General features: G+C 34.3%; 1 long non-coding RNA gene across 3 annotated transcripts; it reads left to right on the top strand.

The window, feature by feature from the left end:
* The first annotated feature begins 1471 nt into the window (after window positions 1-1471).
* LOC145062846 (uncharacterized) lies at window positions 1472-16173 on the top strand. 3 transcript variants are annotated; one of them, XR_013687746.1, is made up of 3 exons: window positions 1477-1912; window positions 6848-6924; window positions 15988-16173. It is a non-coding gene; the product is annotated as an uncharacterized LOC145062846 (long non-coding RNA). The 3 variants fall into 3 exon arrangements; XR_013687745.1 differs by lacking the exon at window positions 15988-16173 and adding an exon at window positions 7742-8009 and having other exon boundaries at window positions 1478-1912; XR_013687744.1 differs by lacking the exon at window positions 15988-16173 and having other exon boundaries at window positions 1472-1912; window positions 6848-7175.
* Window positions 16174-17754: the final 1581 nt, after the last annotated feature.

The raw sequence follows: 17754 nt of genomic DNA, 5'->3' as shown, positions 1-17754 counted from the left end.
ATACTCATTTTCAAGCATAGAGTACAACATTCTGATGCAGTCAAGTCTCATTGTTATGGGAATTGATGTTATTCTGATCGGAATATCATTCATATGTTAAAAGGTACTCTACTTATGTCAAATATGTATACTAATTTTCAATCTTAAAAATATATGGTCTACCTATGAAATTCAACACCAAATTCATATCCATCCCATTATTGTAATCCGAAATCAAATGGGTTTTAAGAGTTTCTCAAAATTCTTAACAGTTAATCCCATATTGATTTTGAGATTGAGTTTAAAACCTAAAGGAAGGAAAACTGGAAGTTATTTGAGAAATCAAATAACATTGACATTTTTAATTGACAAAATGGTGATGAAATTTCACTATTAATGGAGTCTAAAGTGATAATACAAGTTGAGAAGAGGTAAGAAAAGAAAAACGAGACAGGAGACAGAAGAGTCGCATAACAGAAGAGCCAAGAATAACCAAAAACAGAAGGATAAAGAGGAGTTGGAACAACTTCAAATTGGATCTCTATGTTTGAATCAGAAAGGGGTTCAAATTGGATCCCTATGTTTGAATCAGAAAAGGGGTTTGTTGATTGTCAACAACTTCATTATCCACCACATGAACCTCATACTCCACCAGTTCATCTTGTTTATCCACCACTTTTTGATGCAGGGGAGGTGAACCACTGTTCTCGGAGTGTAAATGAAGAGAGTCGTCTTCGTTGTCGAAATCATCATCTGAATCGGTATCGAAATGAAGATAAGACGAATGGGAATTTGAATGTGAATGACGTTATGCAACTACAAACGGTGAGGTAACAGCTGGAGCCAAAATTCCAAATGAATATCCTTTCTTTTGATCGAGAAGGTTGAGCACTGGAGATGAAAGGTCATCGCCACCGCCTGCAGCGGTGTACTACAGATCAAAAAATGGTGAAGCGAATCGCTGGCAAATTTTAGGGAATGAAAGTAAATGGGCTTCAACGAGAGCAAAATGAATTTAGGGATTTGAAGAGTGATATAAGGAATCTCTGACACTCATGAGTATATTGTCTGTTTGGCACGGGCGCGCGCGCGCGAGAGAGAGAGAGCAACGGGGTGCGGTGGGCCCTTTTCTCTTTTTCTTTTATTTTTAAATTAAAATGCCATTAAAACAAAAATAAAAAAGAAGAAAATAAATTAAAAGGATAAAAATGTAATTTCAAGTTTACCATGACTAAAAAAAAAGGGAAAAAAATTTGATTTTAAACATTCTATTAAATAGAAAAGTTATTGGATTTCATCAAAAGTTTTTTGAATAACATAAGAATCAATCTTACAGTTTTATGTTTATTTTTTCATAATAACACCGTTCATTGATCAATAATGAAAATTTATATAATTTTGGTAAATACATTTAAAAAAAAAAATATTTACAAAGCAAGTAATGATTTTAAGATAAATGACAAATTAAAGTAGATCCAAAGATCCAATTGGAAACCCAAATCGATGGCCTTAATATAACTTTATAGACTATATAGTAACCGGATGAAAGCTAGGGATTTCTGTTTTACGGCTCAAAGAATGAGGCTGTGAGAGGAAGAAGGGTTTCCGAGGGCGGTTGCCGCCTCTCGACGCCGATGATTTCCATTGTCATTCTTTAAAGCTCCAACAACCCTCTGGTACAGCTTTTGCCGATATATATATAGATATAGAGAAATTAAATATCCTCCTATCTTTTCTTCATATTATACTCCTTCCGTCCAAAATTATTGTCCACAAATATGAGGCTATGATGATTAAACGTGATCTGATTCAAAATCGGGACATGATTTGAGATTATCCGCAGCTTGGCAGGGCATATAATCGGAGGACGGCAATTGTTAGAATGCAACCTCTGTATTTGCAGCCATGGCGGTTTAATCTTCTTGTTCCGAAGGTAAAACAGATCTGAGCCTCGTATATTCTTCTTAGACATACACACACTTCAAACTTTGTGAAAAAGGTCGTTGATTCACTGCGTATAATTTTATTAATTCGTTTTTTTTTTTTGTTGCATTTTTTAATTCGTTTTTTTTTTTTTATCGCTTTTTTCCTCGACTTTAACTGTTTTATGTCAAGACTGTTTTTTGATCTTTTTTTAATTATCTTATTTGATTTTATTGTATTATTTCTGATCACTAAATCACTGATGATTTTATTTGCTTCTATTACGCCGGAATTTTGTCAAACAATTTTAAATCGAAGAAATTCAATCAAAGAAATTGGCATTTGAACTCGAATAATAATTCAAATTCGTGTCTCCGTTGGTTTGGTATGTAATTTTGTCGATGGGGTTTGCAATTTGAATTTCAATAATCATATACTAAAAAATAGTTTGTGTTAATTTTTTGTTTAACATTTATATACATACGGACATTGACTTCTTAATCCTTTTTGTAACTACTACTTAAAAAAAAAAGTTAATTATAATAAAGTTGGGGTGTTCAACACACTACAACATGTTGTATTCAAGTTCCCTTTGATATTTTCTCCTTCCATGCCCTATCCACAACATTAAAGCAATCTTTTACTGATACACTCATTTATTTAATTATGTCCTATGTAACAAACATAACTTTTTGTTGTTATTTTTGATGTTTGTTACCACTTACACGATACATGATTCTAAGTTTATTTTTGAAAGTGAAGATGAGGGCATTAACACCTTTTGACAAAAACAAGTCTTTATCCCATCTTTTTGGGTGGGACAAAAGTATGTACTTGGTAATATCCACTCGAATTCTACCTCAAGCAACATAGCAACACTATCCAAACTGTATAACACTATAACCACTGAAAATTGGAAATAAAATATGGCATACAAGTTTTATATTTTAATGATTACTTCTCCAAACAATGTTGTATCTTTATGAAGTATGAAATTAGTTATTAATGTTCATTTTTATATTAGGTAGGAAAAAAACTGACGGTTTTAATTCAAGGGGCGAAAAGGAAAATATTTTTTAAGGGACGAAAAACTTTAAATTTGAAAGAAGGAACAAAATCCAGAACTTTCAATAAAAAGCCTTCCAAAAATTCAACTTCGTTTTTTTTTTTTTTTTTTTTTCTTTCTAAAAAGCCTTCTAACTTGGTCCTTATGTTTTTTCATTTTTTTGGATTAAACATTAACTTTATTTTTTTTTTCTAAAAAATAACCTTTACATCTTTGTATAAAACCAGAAGATTACCAATGTTTTTTGGATTAAACATTAACTTTATTTTTTTTTCTAAAAAATAACCTTTACATCTTTGTATAAAACCAGAAGATTACCAATAAACATGCTAAAAAGTAAAAGGTCATACCGAAAAAATGAAACAATGTAAAGGATTTTTCAGGAAAAAATAAAGTTTAATCTGTAAAAAAAAAACCCAATAAATATATAGGGTCTTTATGTAATTAACCTTTTTATTTTAGGTTATAAGCTTTCTTTCTTTAGACATTTGCAACACATAACACCAATAATTTGTACTACACCAATATTGACATATGAAAGTTGACGTAACACCAAATTTAATTTTATATTAATAATCTTGTACACAAAAATGATGCAAAAAATGGTATAACATCAAATTTAATAGTATAACATCAAATTTAATTTTATATTAATAATCATGTACCCCAAAATGATGCAAAAAATGGTGTTGGTTCAAGCAAAGTGGTGCAAAAAATGCTATTAGTTTAGTGTTGGGTTTGAGATTCCCTTATAGAATGTTGATAACTTAGTGTATAAAATCAATAATTAACTTTTTTAATATAACTAGATAAATTTTATTTTGTCAAAATTATAGAGATCAAATGCGTTATAACTGAATAAAAGTTAAATATCTCAGAAACTGCCAGCTTAGATTCCTCCATTGCCAAACCTTTAAGGGCTTGTAAAACAAGCAGACTGATCTTGTCCATATAAATTATCAATTGTTTATAAAACATATTATTTGGATGTGCGTTCTGAAAGTGACTATTTAATACAAAATAATTATAATCGGTTGTAATAATCAAAGTTGTAATAATCAAATAATCGGTTGTCTACTCACTTTTGTGTGTCCTGGTGTGTGTATAAATTGAATGTCATCATTAAGGTGTTATCATTAAGGTAGTGTTTGTTTTTTGTCCGCAGATCTTTTTGGCCTTTTCAGTCTGCGCGGCGCAGACCACGCATATACATTATCTTTTGTAGACTGTTTGTTTATTTGAAAACTGCAGACCTAAAAATGTTTGTGCGCCCTTTTCTTGGCGCAGATGTGAACCAAAGTCTTTTAACATCTTCAGACATTTTCTAGCCTAAAAAAACACATATACTTTATTTTTATCTTTTTTGAATTTATATTTATTCCAACTTTATTAGTGATAAACAATTTGAAAAAAAAAAGTTACAATACTTAAAAAAAAAAGTTCGACGACACAAACATGATATTTTTGACAAATTTATAAATAAAAGTTTACTACAATAATAGTCGTCAAAGTTGAAAAAAAAGTTCGACGACACAAACGTAATATTTTTGACAAATCTATAAATAAAAGTTTATTACAATAATGGTTGTTACAGTTATATATATATATATATATATATATATATATATATATATATATATATATATATATATATATATATATATATATATATATATATATGAAAAAAATAATAATATATTTTTATATTTTTTGTGCCAAATTTTATAAAACATCATCAATTTTTTAGAAAAAATATTTATGCATGTTTTTAATTGATTTAATTGAAAAAATCGAAGTTCATTTTCATTCATTTATATATCAAATTCTTTGATTCCTAATTACAATATTTAGGCATAACTTTACGACCAAAATCGTTGGGTTTTTTTTATATATATACGTTGATTTGTACCATTTTTATTTTCACTTTTTATATAATAATACTAAACGTTGATTTAGATTTGTTAATTATTTATAGCAAAGTCATAAATATATTAAAAGATCACTTTGTAGTTTAAAAACAGTTTATTTAAATTTTAATTTATTTTAGTAGTTTGCAGATGTTAAAAAAACAAACAGTCTTCTTTTTTCAGACTGTAGACATTTAGTCCACCTCTTTTGTCGATACATTTACCTTAAATGCATCAAAAATTATAAATTTACCACTTTTTTTTTTAATGAAAACAAACATATCAAGACTTATCTACTAAAAAGTTAACACCTTGAAATATATAGCTCACACTATATAACTCACACTGTAATGATGATATAAATCAGGTACACAATGGCCCACTAGGTAGCTAACAAATGACAAGACAAAATGACAAGACAAAATAGCAGAAATATCATACTTCTTTGGAGTGGAGAATTCTTTTACAACCTAATCGCTTAGATCACTTCTTGTGATCTCAAATCATGTGGCATCCCTAATTTTAAGAAGAAAAGTCAATAAATAGCTTATATAATATTACAATTATCGAATGTTGCTTGAACTCATCATCATTATACTTGTGAGCGAGAAACATGTATTGAGCTCCACCCAATTTCTCAATGTTGCCAGCCATCCTTTCTGTGCACCTAGGACTAGAAAATATTAAAATAATAATAATAATAATTTCCTTGAGCAAATATTGCATGGAAATAAATATTCTTTATTTCCATAATCTCTATGAACTTGTTTTATAATGTTGTGTGTGCTACATGGGACAGGACTGTATAAGTTTTTAAAGGCTACTCTCAAAAGGACGAAGTCATTCACGTCTTTTCCCCTAAAGGATAAAACATCTTTTGTATCCTATGAATTATGAATTGTAAGAAGTTAATAGTTAGCAATAGAATACTTGTCATAAGAATGTTCCCTTCAAAGTGAACAATGAAATATTGTATATGTTTTATCTGAGTGATAACCACAATGATACACCCCGTGAAGATGAACATTATGTAGCATCAAGTCCTTTGCACTCATAAATTATTCATCTTATAGCACATGTTTATGCTACAACATTTCTTTTTTATAACATCATAAAATTTACCAGAAATTCAAGAATTACACAAAATGGCCAAAATACTCTTTTGATTTAAACTCTTTTATTACGACATTACTTAATTTCTAACACATTCACCTATATATTTTATACTATTAATATATCTTAGATTATAATTTACTAAAAACAAAACGAGTGTCACAACACTGTTATAACTTAAAGTACATTGCTATGTCACGACGTGAGTATGTTAATATCGCGACGCGATGAAGAGTCGTGACAGTAGGGGACATGTGGTGTGAGAATAGACATGTGGTGAGGAAATGAGCTACATGGCTGATTTTGAGGTGCTACACATGGTCGTGGCCTGATTATGTTAATGTCACAACTCGGATTACGTAATCAGTCTTGTATAAATAGTTGAAACAGTGTTTTGGCTGAACAAATTTAGAATTGTTGAACAACAATTATAGCGTTGAGACAGAGGCCGTGAGGCCGATTAATGACGGTACGACTGTCATACGAGCTAAAATATCCTCTTGATTCGTTGATACGTAATTATACTTACGTAGCATATTATAAAGGGTTGTTAGACCCCAAGTATGTTATAAAGGTCGTGGTATGGTGTTGTTACAACTTAGTGACCAATTTTTAATTAATGAATTTATAGTGAACATCTTAATCTATTTGGTTAAGGGTTGTAAACCCTAATTTATCATAATTGTCGATTAGGCTAACGGCTTATGGGGTTAAGTCATCTAGCGGTTATATATGGGAACTTGACTGGTTTGTTAATGAATGGTGATCGAGTTTAGTTGGGAATCAGGTAACTGATCATTGTGGTTGATAATGGTGAGTTTAGGTAAATTCTAATGAATTTGATATATTGTCTGAATAGGTCTGGACAAATGATGAGTTGGAAATCAGAGCAAAGCTTGATGCCAAAATCATATTTAGGCCCCACTGATTGACCAGGTGAGTAACCGCATCCTTCTTCTAGATATATGTTATTCATATGTGTGTTTATTATTGTATTGCATGATAATTTCAATATTATGATTATTATGAAATCTTACGTTTGGGTTTGGAACTTGTAAGGTTATGTATGGTTGAGAGTTGTGGTGAACCGAAATGGTTGAATATTATAGTGGGTTATTGTTATGTGAAACAATGAGATGGTTCAACTAAATTATAGATAAGTTATATTATATCGATTAAACGATAAATCTAGTTGTAGTGCTTATGAGTAGTAGAATGTTGGCGAAGTTGTTAATGGCTATGCGAAATAAAGAAGTTATATAGTGGAGTATTGTTGTGCAATATATATACAGATTATTTAGTTGATGATCATTGAACTATATGAAAGGGGTTTCCTATTCTATTATATGTGAAATTGTATGTCTGTTGTAAGGTAGGACGTTGGTGTACCGTTTTGTGGAAAACATGTGTTAGACTAGAGTGATATAGTTTTGTTAGCAATAAGGCAGTATGATGAGGTTGTATGCCTCCGATGGGATGTTGGTAAGAACGATATCGTGTTGTGAGTCTGCATGCCTGATATTGGTGGTAGCATTGTTGGTCGTAATACCATCTTTGAGAAATAAAAGTCAATGACAGCCTTGGTAGCCGTAATGTTATACTTGTATGTTAGTATCGATTATGATGTTAGCATTAGTGGTCATAATGTTATACTTGTATGTTTGTACCAGATTATGATGTTAGCCTTAGTGGCCATAATATCATCATTGAACTAATTCTATACTTGTATGTTGTTTTTGGGGTATGGTGGTAGCCTTGGTGGCCGTAATATCATCGTAGATGAATGGCAAATCAATGACAACCTTGGTGACTGTAATGATATACTTGTATGTTGTTAACGAATTAAGATGGTAGCCTTGGTGGCCGTAACATTGATAGAACTGCAAGTCAATAACAACCTTGGTGGTCGTAATGCTATACTTGTATGTAAATAAGGTGTTACTATACGTACCCCCAACACTAACTGTATCATCCAAACCCCCAATATCAATCACATCACAAAGAGTATTGTTTTTTTGGTCCTTTTTTTTGTTTTTTGTTTATTATTATTATTATTATTATTATTATTAATTTTTTTCCTATATATATATATATATATATATATATATATATATATATATATATATATATTTGTTGTACAAATAGTTATTCAGATTTATACGGTCTTTCGAATTTCTACAATCATTTGAATAATTGACAAACATTCAAATAAATGAAAGATGTTAAAATCATTATTAATATTAATTTTTATTTTCAATAATAATGAAAATTAGTTAATAATTGATAGACGTTCTAAACTTTAGGGACCATTTATATAAAATTAGTTAATAAGTAAGACCGGACGGACTGGCTATGCAGGGAAGGGGCGGGACCGATCCCGCACCTGTGCAGACCGCACCGTGGGTGCGGGAAAGGAACCGCGGAAATGGACCGGGGGGAGAGAGTCCCGCTCTCTCTCTCTCTCTCTTCCAACTATTGGCTGCAAATTTTTTTTTCTTTTTTAAACTCAAACGACTATATAGCCGTTAACACACACACACACACACACACACATATATATATATATATATATATATATATATATATATATATTTCTTTTTTCCTTTCATTTTCTTAATCTATAAATACTCACACATTCTATCATTTTTTAAACCATAATCTATATTTCTCTATATTTCTTTCTTAAAAATATTACTCAAAATGTCATCATCTTCATCATTCGATTCGACGGCAGTAGAGGAGGCTAAGTTTATCGGTTCCGTCATGGCGAAAACGGTTGCATACTATCAAAACTGACTTGGTGAAACATCACGTCCACGACCTAACCTAAGAATGCCGCCGTTACGTAGAAATCACGAAGCCGGACACGATCGTCTTATAGAAGATTATTTTACAGATGACACCGTCTACGCTGTAAAATTTCGACGTCGGTTCCGGATGAGAAATGAACTATTTTTATGTATTGTTGGCGATTTGGAAGGCCGTTTTCCATATTTCCAATGGAAAATGGATGCAAGGGGAAAAAAAGGTTTCTCTCCCATTCAAAAATGCACGGCTTCAATTCGTCAGCTAGCATACGGCATGGGCGCAGACAAATGGGACGAGTATTTTAGAATGTCAGAGCGTACCGAGAGGGACTATGTGTACAAGTTCTGCAAAGCGACCTGTTTGGTTTACGGGCAACGATATTTGCGCAAACCAACAATCAACGATATCCACCAATTGTATACGGTACATGAAGGCAAACATGGATTCCCTGGAATGCTAGGTAGTATCGATTGCATGCATTGGAGTTGGGCATTATGCCCCAACGCATGGCGTGGTCAGTACATGAGAGGCGACCACAAAGAGCCGACGATTATTCTAGAGGCTATCGCATCACATGATCTTTGGATATGACATGCATTCTTTGGTCCAGCTGGTGCAAACAATGACATTAACGTGCTAGACCAGTCGCCTGTATTCAACGATATCTACCTTGGAAAGTCACACGATGTACCTTTTCAAGCAAATGGGGTAGCATATAAGCGTGGATACTATCTTACTGACGATATATATCCTCCTTTGTCTGTTTTTGTGAAATCGTTTACATGTCCTAACGACCCGAAAAGGAAAAAGTTTAAAGAGGCGCAAGAGTCAGCTAGGAAGGATGTGGAGTGAGCATTTGGTGTACTTAAGAGACGTTGGCAAGTACTAACGGATGGGGCAAGGTCATATGAGGTTAAAAGGTTACGACACGTAATGTATGCATGTATCATATTGCATAATATGATTCTTGAAGACGAAGGAAGAGCGATATGCCGATATAATGAAAATGAAGTTTTGCCAAATGTCGAAGGAGTAGCCGTTGGTACACAATCGCGATCTTCATCAGGCCCTTCGTGCTGATTTGGTGGAGCACATTTATAGGGCTCATGTTCAGCCCCCGCAAGAGTTATCTTACGATGATGATTTGTTTGACGAATCAGACGAGGATTTTGATATGTTCGTCGAGAGTGAAGATTCCGACGACGAGAGTGACGCTGGGGAGAATGATGCAGATGATGTAGGCGAGGACGAAGACGATGATTCCGAGTGACGTATCTAGGTTTAAATAATATTAGGATATTAATTAATAATTTTTACTATGTTGTAGTTTGTTTGATTTTTTTTTGGGTTTTTTTTCTACTTATTTAAATTTTAGGGTTAATGTAATTTTTATTTTACTTAATGAAATGCTTTTTATTTTTAATTAAATTTTATGTTTGATATTAATTTTAAAATTATAAAAAAAAATAAAAAAAAAAGTGAGGGAAGGGTTTCCCTCCCACTCCTTGGCTTTTAGGTGAGGGAAAGGAGAGTGAGGAAGGAAGGCCCACCAAAAGTGAGGGAACCATCCCTCCCACTCCTTCTAGTCTAAGTATCCTACTACATTTTTCATAATTGTATCACAACTTTCGATGCAAATTATTTACAAAAAAAATCATTTAGTAAAAGAAAAAAAGTTATATTAGAAAACTATAGAGAAAACCTTGTATATTGCGTATATATGGATCGGAACGTTCTACTAGATGAAAAACATTATAAAGCGCTCAACTTAATATTTATGTTCCTCATAATAAGTATAATGCACCTCACTATTATAATACTCAAAATTATTTGTATATGTGATGGTTAATAAAAACAAATTTTGTTTTATTATTATTATTTATATTATTACTATTTATAATATTTTTAATAATAATAATAAATCAAATAAGTTAAATAATATTAATAAAAAATTAATTAAAAAAGTTATTTACAAAAGAAAGTAGTTATTTTAAGGACAAAACTGCAAAATTGGTACCTGTGGTATTTAAAAAACTTTGGATAGGTTCCAAAAAGTTTCCAACTTGCATTGATGGTCCAAAATCAAGGTTTTTTGGTTTTGGTCCTGAAAATATTGAAATGTCCATTTTACCCTTATTATTTCTTTTTTACCATTTTTTATTGTGTTTAGTATTTAAAAAATTATAAAAAAATAAAAAATAAAAAAATATCACCCTACCCCTCTAACTCCACCCACCGTACCCCCCTCTCTCTCTCTATCTCTCTCGTCAGCAACCAATAATACTCACATTTATTTGTTCTTTCTACATTCAAGAACACCATTGTATCTTCTTCGCTCACGTCCTCTCTCGAATCCGACTCAGGCGAGGATTTGCTTTGTAATTGGTTGTACGATACCTTCCTCTCTTCCGATCCACACCTTTGCCTTGTTGTCCTCACGTTCATTTATTTCGCACTGGGAAACAAAGAAGACGCATAAAAACCATTACTATTTCACCATTGCTGGAAACCCTAGCTCTGCAATTTCGAAGATAACCTCCATGGTAGGCAGCGCTACAAAGCCTATATCTCAACAAAACCTTGAAAACGAAATGAAAATTGAAGGCAAGATATCGATTTCTCAACAAAACTTTGTCTCTGTTTACCTCCACCTCGATTCAGGAACATCAATGGCCAAATATACAACACTATCATCTTCTTGAAATCTCCAACCCATTTTTTTAATCGATTTTTGATCTGAAAGGGTTGAACGTCTGAAATCGAGTTTTGAACCAAATTCTATTCGTCGGGGCAACTCTATGGGAGAAGATGAAATCTAAAGTTGAGTTACAAAGCAAAATCGGAGGTCCAAAAAAAGGGATTTTTTTGGAAGTGTCCCGGAGTCCACGCTGAGGAATCTCTTTGTGCAAATTCGCAAAACTCCACCGTCACTTTGGCTTTTTAAGCTCTGAACGTGAAGATTAGGTGGCGGGGGCTTTAGTGGTCCAGAATCCAAGGAGTGATTTGAAGAATTTCGAGGTCTTTCCCATTTTGAAATGTGGTTAATAGTGGTGTATTGAGAGTAGTTCCGACAAGTAGTTTGTTGGGGAATGCAGCTTACTGAGAGAGAAACCGATCTGTGTTTTTGTGTGTGCGTGAGAGAGAGAGAGAGTGTGTGTGTGTGTGTGAGAGAGAAATTATTTTTTATTTTTTATTTTTAATTATTTAAATACCAAAGTAAATAAAGAAAATAGAAAAAAGAAACGAAAAGAGCAAAATCGACTTTTCAAGTGTCTAAATGACCAAAAACCCAGAAAAACTTTGATTTTGGACTTTCGATACAAGTTGGGAATTTTTTGGACCCTATCCAAAGTTTTATGACCAATCTTACAGTTTTGTCTATTTTAAGATAGGGAAAATGACTTGTATGGGTAACAAAGTATTAGACTTGTACAAAAAATACCATTGAACTTTTTTTTGTACACATATCACCAATCAACTATAGCTTTTGTACACATATGACTATTAAACTTCACATTTGTTCAAAAAATACCATTATATTACCGATAATAATAGGTCATTAGCCACGTAGCATGCCACGTGGCATGCCATGTGGCTGCTGACGTGGATTTTACTGTTTATTATATACACATTATACCATTAAACTATTTTTTGTACACATTATACCATTAAACTGCTTTTTGTACACATTTTACCATTAAATTTTTTTTTGTACACATTTTACCATTAATGTTATATAAGACAAAACTGCAAATTTAGTCCTTGTGGTTTGCAATAAACTTTGGATAGGGTCCAAAAAGTTTCTTACTTGCATGAAAGGTCCAAAATCAAAACTTTTCTATGGTTTTGGTCCAAATAAATATGAAAATACCATTTTACCCTTATTATTTCTTTTTTACATTTTTTATTTATTTCAGAATTTAAATAATTATTAAAAAATAAAAAGTAAAACTACACCCCTATCCTTCTCCATCGTACCCTTCCCCTTTCTCTTTCCTTTTTTACTCTCTCTCTCTCTCTCTCTCTCTCTCTCTTCTATCTTATTCTTCCTCCTGACATTTCACCTGCAATTTCTAGATGAACAAACCAGACCATATCCATCATCACCCACCTCCAGCAACCTTGCCAATCTCTAGCCACCTCTCCCATTGTCGGCATCCATCGCCCACTCGACCCCACCTAAACCGACCGTAGCCTCTCTATCTCTCTAGATTTCTGGGAATGAACATAAAAATTCATATGAAATCATTTCTGGTTCTGAGTACCAAATACTATTCTGTAATCTCGCCATTCTTGACCCTATTTAATGGAACCCACAAATCAGCTTGTCTCCCCAGTGCTATGTCCTAATCACCAACAACCAACGTCCCTAAATTTGAAGCTCTAGCCCTTCTCAACATATCCAAGAAATCAGAATCATCCGACAACTCGATTTCTCAAGAACCAACCTGCAGCAACAACAACAACAAAATCATTTGAAAACTCCCACTTGAAATGATTCAATGACGACATCGATTCAGTCTCCTTCGGTTCAGAGTAAGATGAGAAGTAGATATGAGGGATGGGAGGCGGGTGTTGACTTCGATTTCAGTTTCAGAAAGAGGCATAAAAAGCTTTTTGATTTGGAGCTTATGGGGGGAAAATTTTCCAGAATGAAACCTACACATACACACATACATAAATCAATTGTAGATTGGATTTTGTGGGTTTTCTTTTGTGATAGAGATTGTCGTGTGTATGTACGTTCATCAGAAATTGGTGGAGTAACCAGTGAAATGAGATAGAAAGAGTCAAAGAGAGAGAGAGAGAGGGTGATAGAGAGAGAGTGTGTACGGTTGGGGTGGGGGTGGAAATTTTTTTTTTTTTTTTTTTAAATCAGTATAGCATTAAAATACTTATAGAAAAAGGAAAAAAGAAATCAAAATGGCATATTTGTCATTTTAAGTTTTTTTGGACCAAATACACAGAAAAACCTTGATTTTGGACATTCCATGCAATTTGAAAACTTTTTGGACCCTATCCAAAGTTTTTTGAATACCACATGGACCAAATTTGTAGTTTTGTCGTTATATAATTTATTGAAAAAAATATCATTTCAAAAAATACATATCATTACATAAAAGTAGGTTTCCCATCACCTGATGTGGATTTTACTGATTTTCTAAATTTTAGTAAACTTATCATTATAAGTCATTTTCCTATCGGTAAACAACGACATAATTTCAATGCACTTTTTTAATCATCAACCATAATCAAGAAGATGGGGGATTATAATAAGGTAACATGTAGAAAATGTTTCATGAGTTTATGTAATGCCCCAATTCTGGTATGCTATTTAATTTTGTTTTAGTCAAATATTTTTTTAAGAGGAACTCAGCGAGTCAGTAGCCCGACTCGTCGAGTAGAGACGGGTTCCCGAGCATGTGTAGTTAGGCAACTCGACGAGTCCATATTCGGGACTCGGCGAGTCCGCCAGTCTGGAAGAAACCCTAAATCCGCGGGTTTGTACCCTATTTAAACAACTTTTGGGCATCCATTAGCCCCCTCACCCACAGAAAAGCCTCACACGAAAACCCTAGCCTCCCTTATCATTTTGGTGTGATTTTCCTCACTTTGTGAAGTTGTGATTCATTGGTGAATTAAAAGAAGAGAAGAGAAGAGGAGGAATCAAGGGAGAAGCAAGTAGATCTGAGTTCTTGGTGGTATCACAGTCTTCATTGAGGTATTAGCCCCAAACCCTTATCCTTCTTCAAGTAGATCTCATAAGTAGCTTGTTTTTGCCATTTTGGCTTAATAGTGTTATGGATAGCATGTGGTGTCGAATAGCCTTCGGATCTACCAAGATTGGAGATCTAGAAGCTCAGATATATTGCCTTTATGGAACCATTTTGCATGAGGACCCTAGATCTACCCCTTTTAGTGCATTTTGAGCCTTTAAACCTTTATGGATGCCTATGTACACGTAAAGTTGGAAACTTTACGTGTTAATCAAGCCTTAGGAACCTAGATCTATAAGTTGGATGCACTGGATTCGAGCAGAATCGACTGTATAGAAGTTGCATGCAACCGACTCGGCAAGTCGTTCTTCGGACTCGGCGAGCCGAGTCGCGAGTCCCTGATGTTTCTCTTTGTGAGTTATGCTGAGTGGAACCAGTGGGTTGTAGATGGACTCAGTGAGTCGGAGATCAGAATCATTCATGGAGAGACTCGGTGAGTCAATGCCCTGACTCGGCGAGTCTAAGACAATCTTCATATCTCAAGAACAGAGTCGGCGAGTTGTTCATACAACTCGGCGAGTCATAGCCAGAGTGTTCATCTGATGAAGGAGAACTCGACGATTTGTTCATAGAACTCGGCGAGTCAGATGCAAATTGACTGAATGTTAGTATTGAAAAGGAACTCATCGATTCTATGCCCAACTCGACGAGTAGTAGCGGGCAAGATTGAGAGATGAGAATAGGGACTCGACGAGTTGGCGGCCCAACTCGACGAGTCAGGTCAACTGTATGTTGACTTAGACCAGAGGGTTGACTTTGACTAGGGGTAAAATAGTCATTTTACCCTCAGTATGGTTATCAGTAATTGATTGAGTGTACTTATGGAAATTGTAGTCGGGATGAAACTGGAGCCGCAACAGACAGATTCCAGAGCAGTTCATTCAGCAGCTAGACTATGAGGTGGGTCTTCCTTCCAGAAGGAATGGGTCTACGACCACAATGTCGGCCCGTTTAGTTAGCAGTAGTTTCGTACCTCGGTTCGATACAGTAGTTAGATTGCTTGATGTCTTTCTGATTCAAGCATGTTTTGTGTTATGTGTTCCGGACCCTGGTTCGATGTAGTATGCAGTATATGTGTTCATGCTAGTTGATATGTTTATGCAATGTTATGTTCAGTTAGTTCTGGACTTCGGTCCGATGCAGTTAGTTCCGGACTTCGGTCTGACGCAGTTTTCGGACTTCGGTCTGATACAGAGGGCAAGGCCCTGGTTAGTTCCGGACTTCGATCCGATGTAGTTTCCGGGCTTCGGTCTGATGCAGTGGGCAGGGCCCTGGTTAGTTCCGTACTTCGGTCCGATTCAGTTTCCGGACTTCGGTCCAATGCAGTGGGCAAGGCCCAGTATGTGTTACATGTTATTGTATGGTATGTGGTAGTTTGGGGGAGCTCACTAAGCTTCATGCTTGCAGTTTTCAGTTTTGGTTTCAGGTACTTCCGCAAGTAAAGGGAAGAGCTCGGGATGATGGCATCGCACACACCACAGCTACAGTTCTTGTCCTGGGAGTTGATTAGTTTTTCATTGATATGATTTGATACAGTTTTCTTGTGATACTTTGTTATGGTTTTGGATACATTGACTCATGGGTTTTATTTTATGGTATTGATCTAATGATTTTAGTAATGATTAAACAAAAAATTTTGGGTCGTATTTTGGGTCGTTACAAGTTGGTATCAGAGCCTTGGTTTGAGGGATTCGGGCACACTTTCGAGTGTGTCTGAACTCAAACTAAGGAATTGGTATAGGAATTTTTAAAAAAAGAAAAATCAGTTTTTGTAAAAAGGGAGTTTTGAGAAAAGAAAAGAGTTTTAGAAAAAGTGAAAAGAATTTTTAGAAAGAAAAGAACTTTGAAAAGAGAAAAGTGTTGGATTAGTGTCTAAGGCTGTAACTATATTTGGTAAGTACTTGACCCGGTTGTGCATGGTCCTTTTGGGTTGCCTTCACCATAGCAACTTGACAAGATGATTTGTTAAGAGAGAAGAAATATTATTGTTAATATATTATGAGAATAATATATTAAAGGAATAATAATTTTATTTGATTAATATAAGTCATATATTAATTTAGAATTAATTTGGTGACTTAAAGAGGTTAATTGAATAAAGGGGCATAAACTGTCAAATGTGTGATAGTTGTGTTTTGGGCTATGTATCCTTATAGATAATGGGGTGGACGAAATTTTGGGTTTGGGAACCTTAAATTCGTCCAAGCCTAAAATCTAGAAGGATCTTGGATTGCTTAGGGCCTAAGTTATTCAATTAGGGTTAAAGGTGAAACCCTAGTATCCCATAGTATAAATAGATCCCTAGGGTGAGGGAAATCGGCACTCATGTAAGGCAAGGAACCCTAGGGCCAATTTCTCACCCTCCTCCCTCTCTCTCAAATCATCTTCTTGCTAGTTGGTGTTTGTAAGCCATTAAAGGAGTGACAATTGTGACTCTAATCTCCAAGAAGAAGAAGTATCAAGCAAGTAATCCAAGGTATTATTCTAGAACTTAATTCATATGATTAGAATCAATTGTTTACCTTAGATCTAGTATTGAAAGTATTGGATAGAATGCATGCTCAATTAGAGAAACCTAGATCCAAGCAATTAGGGTTTGCATGTGCACATAGGAAAGTTCTTATGGATCAAACCCATCAAAAAGGGTGTTGTGCATGCGACCAGCCGAGCTCAAGTAAGTACTCCCAAATTACCCATACAAGTTTATGTTATGATTATCAGTTTCAGTTATAGTAGAACAACATGCTAGAATAGGACTAAGGATCTAGGAGGATGCCTTAGGTGTCTGCTATATGTGTTTCAGCTTTATGAGAATTGCATGCTAGTATTGATTAGACAGCAGTAGGATAGCCTGTTTAGGTTATGCCTGATAGTATGAGCTTAGCATTATATGCCAGTACAGTTTCTCGTTATGAGGATAAAATTGCTTGAGTAGTTTCCTGTGTCCAAATGCTACTTGCTATGTGCTTTGTGGTACTCCGAGTAATGGGAGTTAGCCGTTAGGTGAATACATCACATCACATGTGACCAGGGTTGAATAATCTCAGAGTGCTGGATTTGGACCTACTGCGCAGCTCTCGTTTGAGTCTAACCATTGTAGGGACGAGTCTTTTACTCGAAGGATTATCCAAGCCTCATCATATGTGACGGTATTCAGGTGACGACTAATTGGCATTACAAG

Source organism: Lactuca serriola, chromosome 7 (genome assembly GCF_051521515.1).
Source record: "Lactuca serriola cultivar US96UC23 chromosome 7, Lser_US96UC23_V15, whole genome shotgun sequence".
NCBI classification, from domain to species: Eukaryota; Viridiplantae; Streptophyta; class Magnoliopsida; order Asterales; family Asteraceae; genus Lactuca; species Lactuca serriola.
Note: the sequence above shows the minus strand (reverse complement) of the source record. Positions and strands in the feature narration are given on the sequence as shown.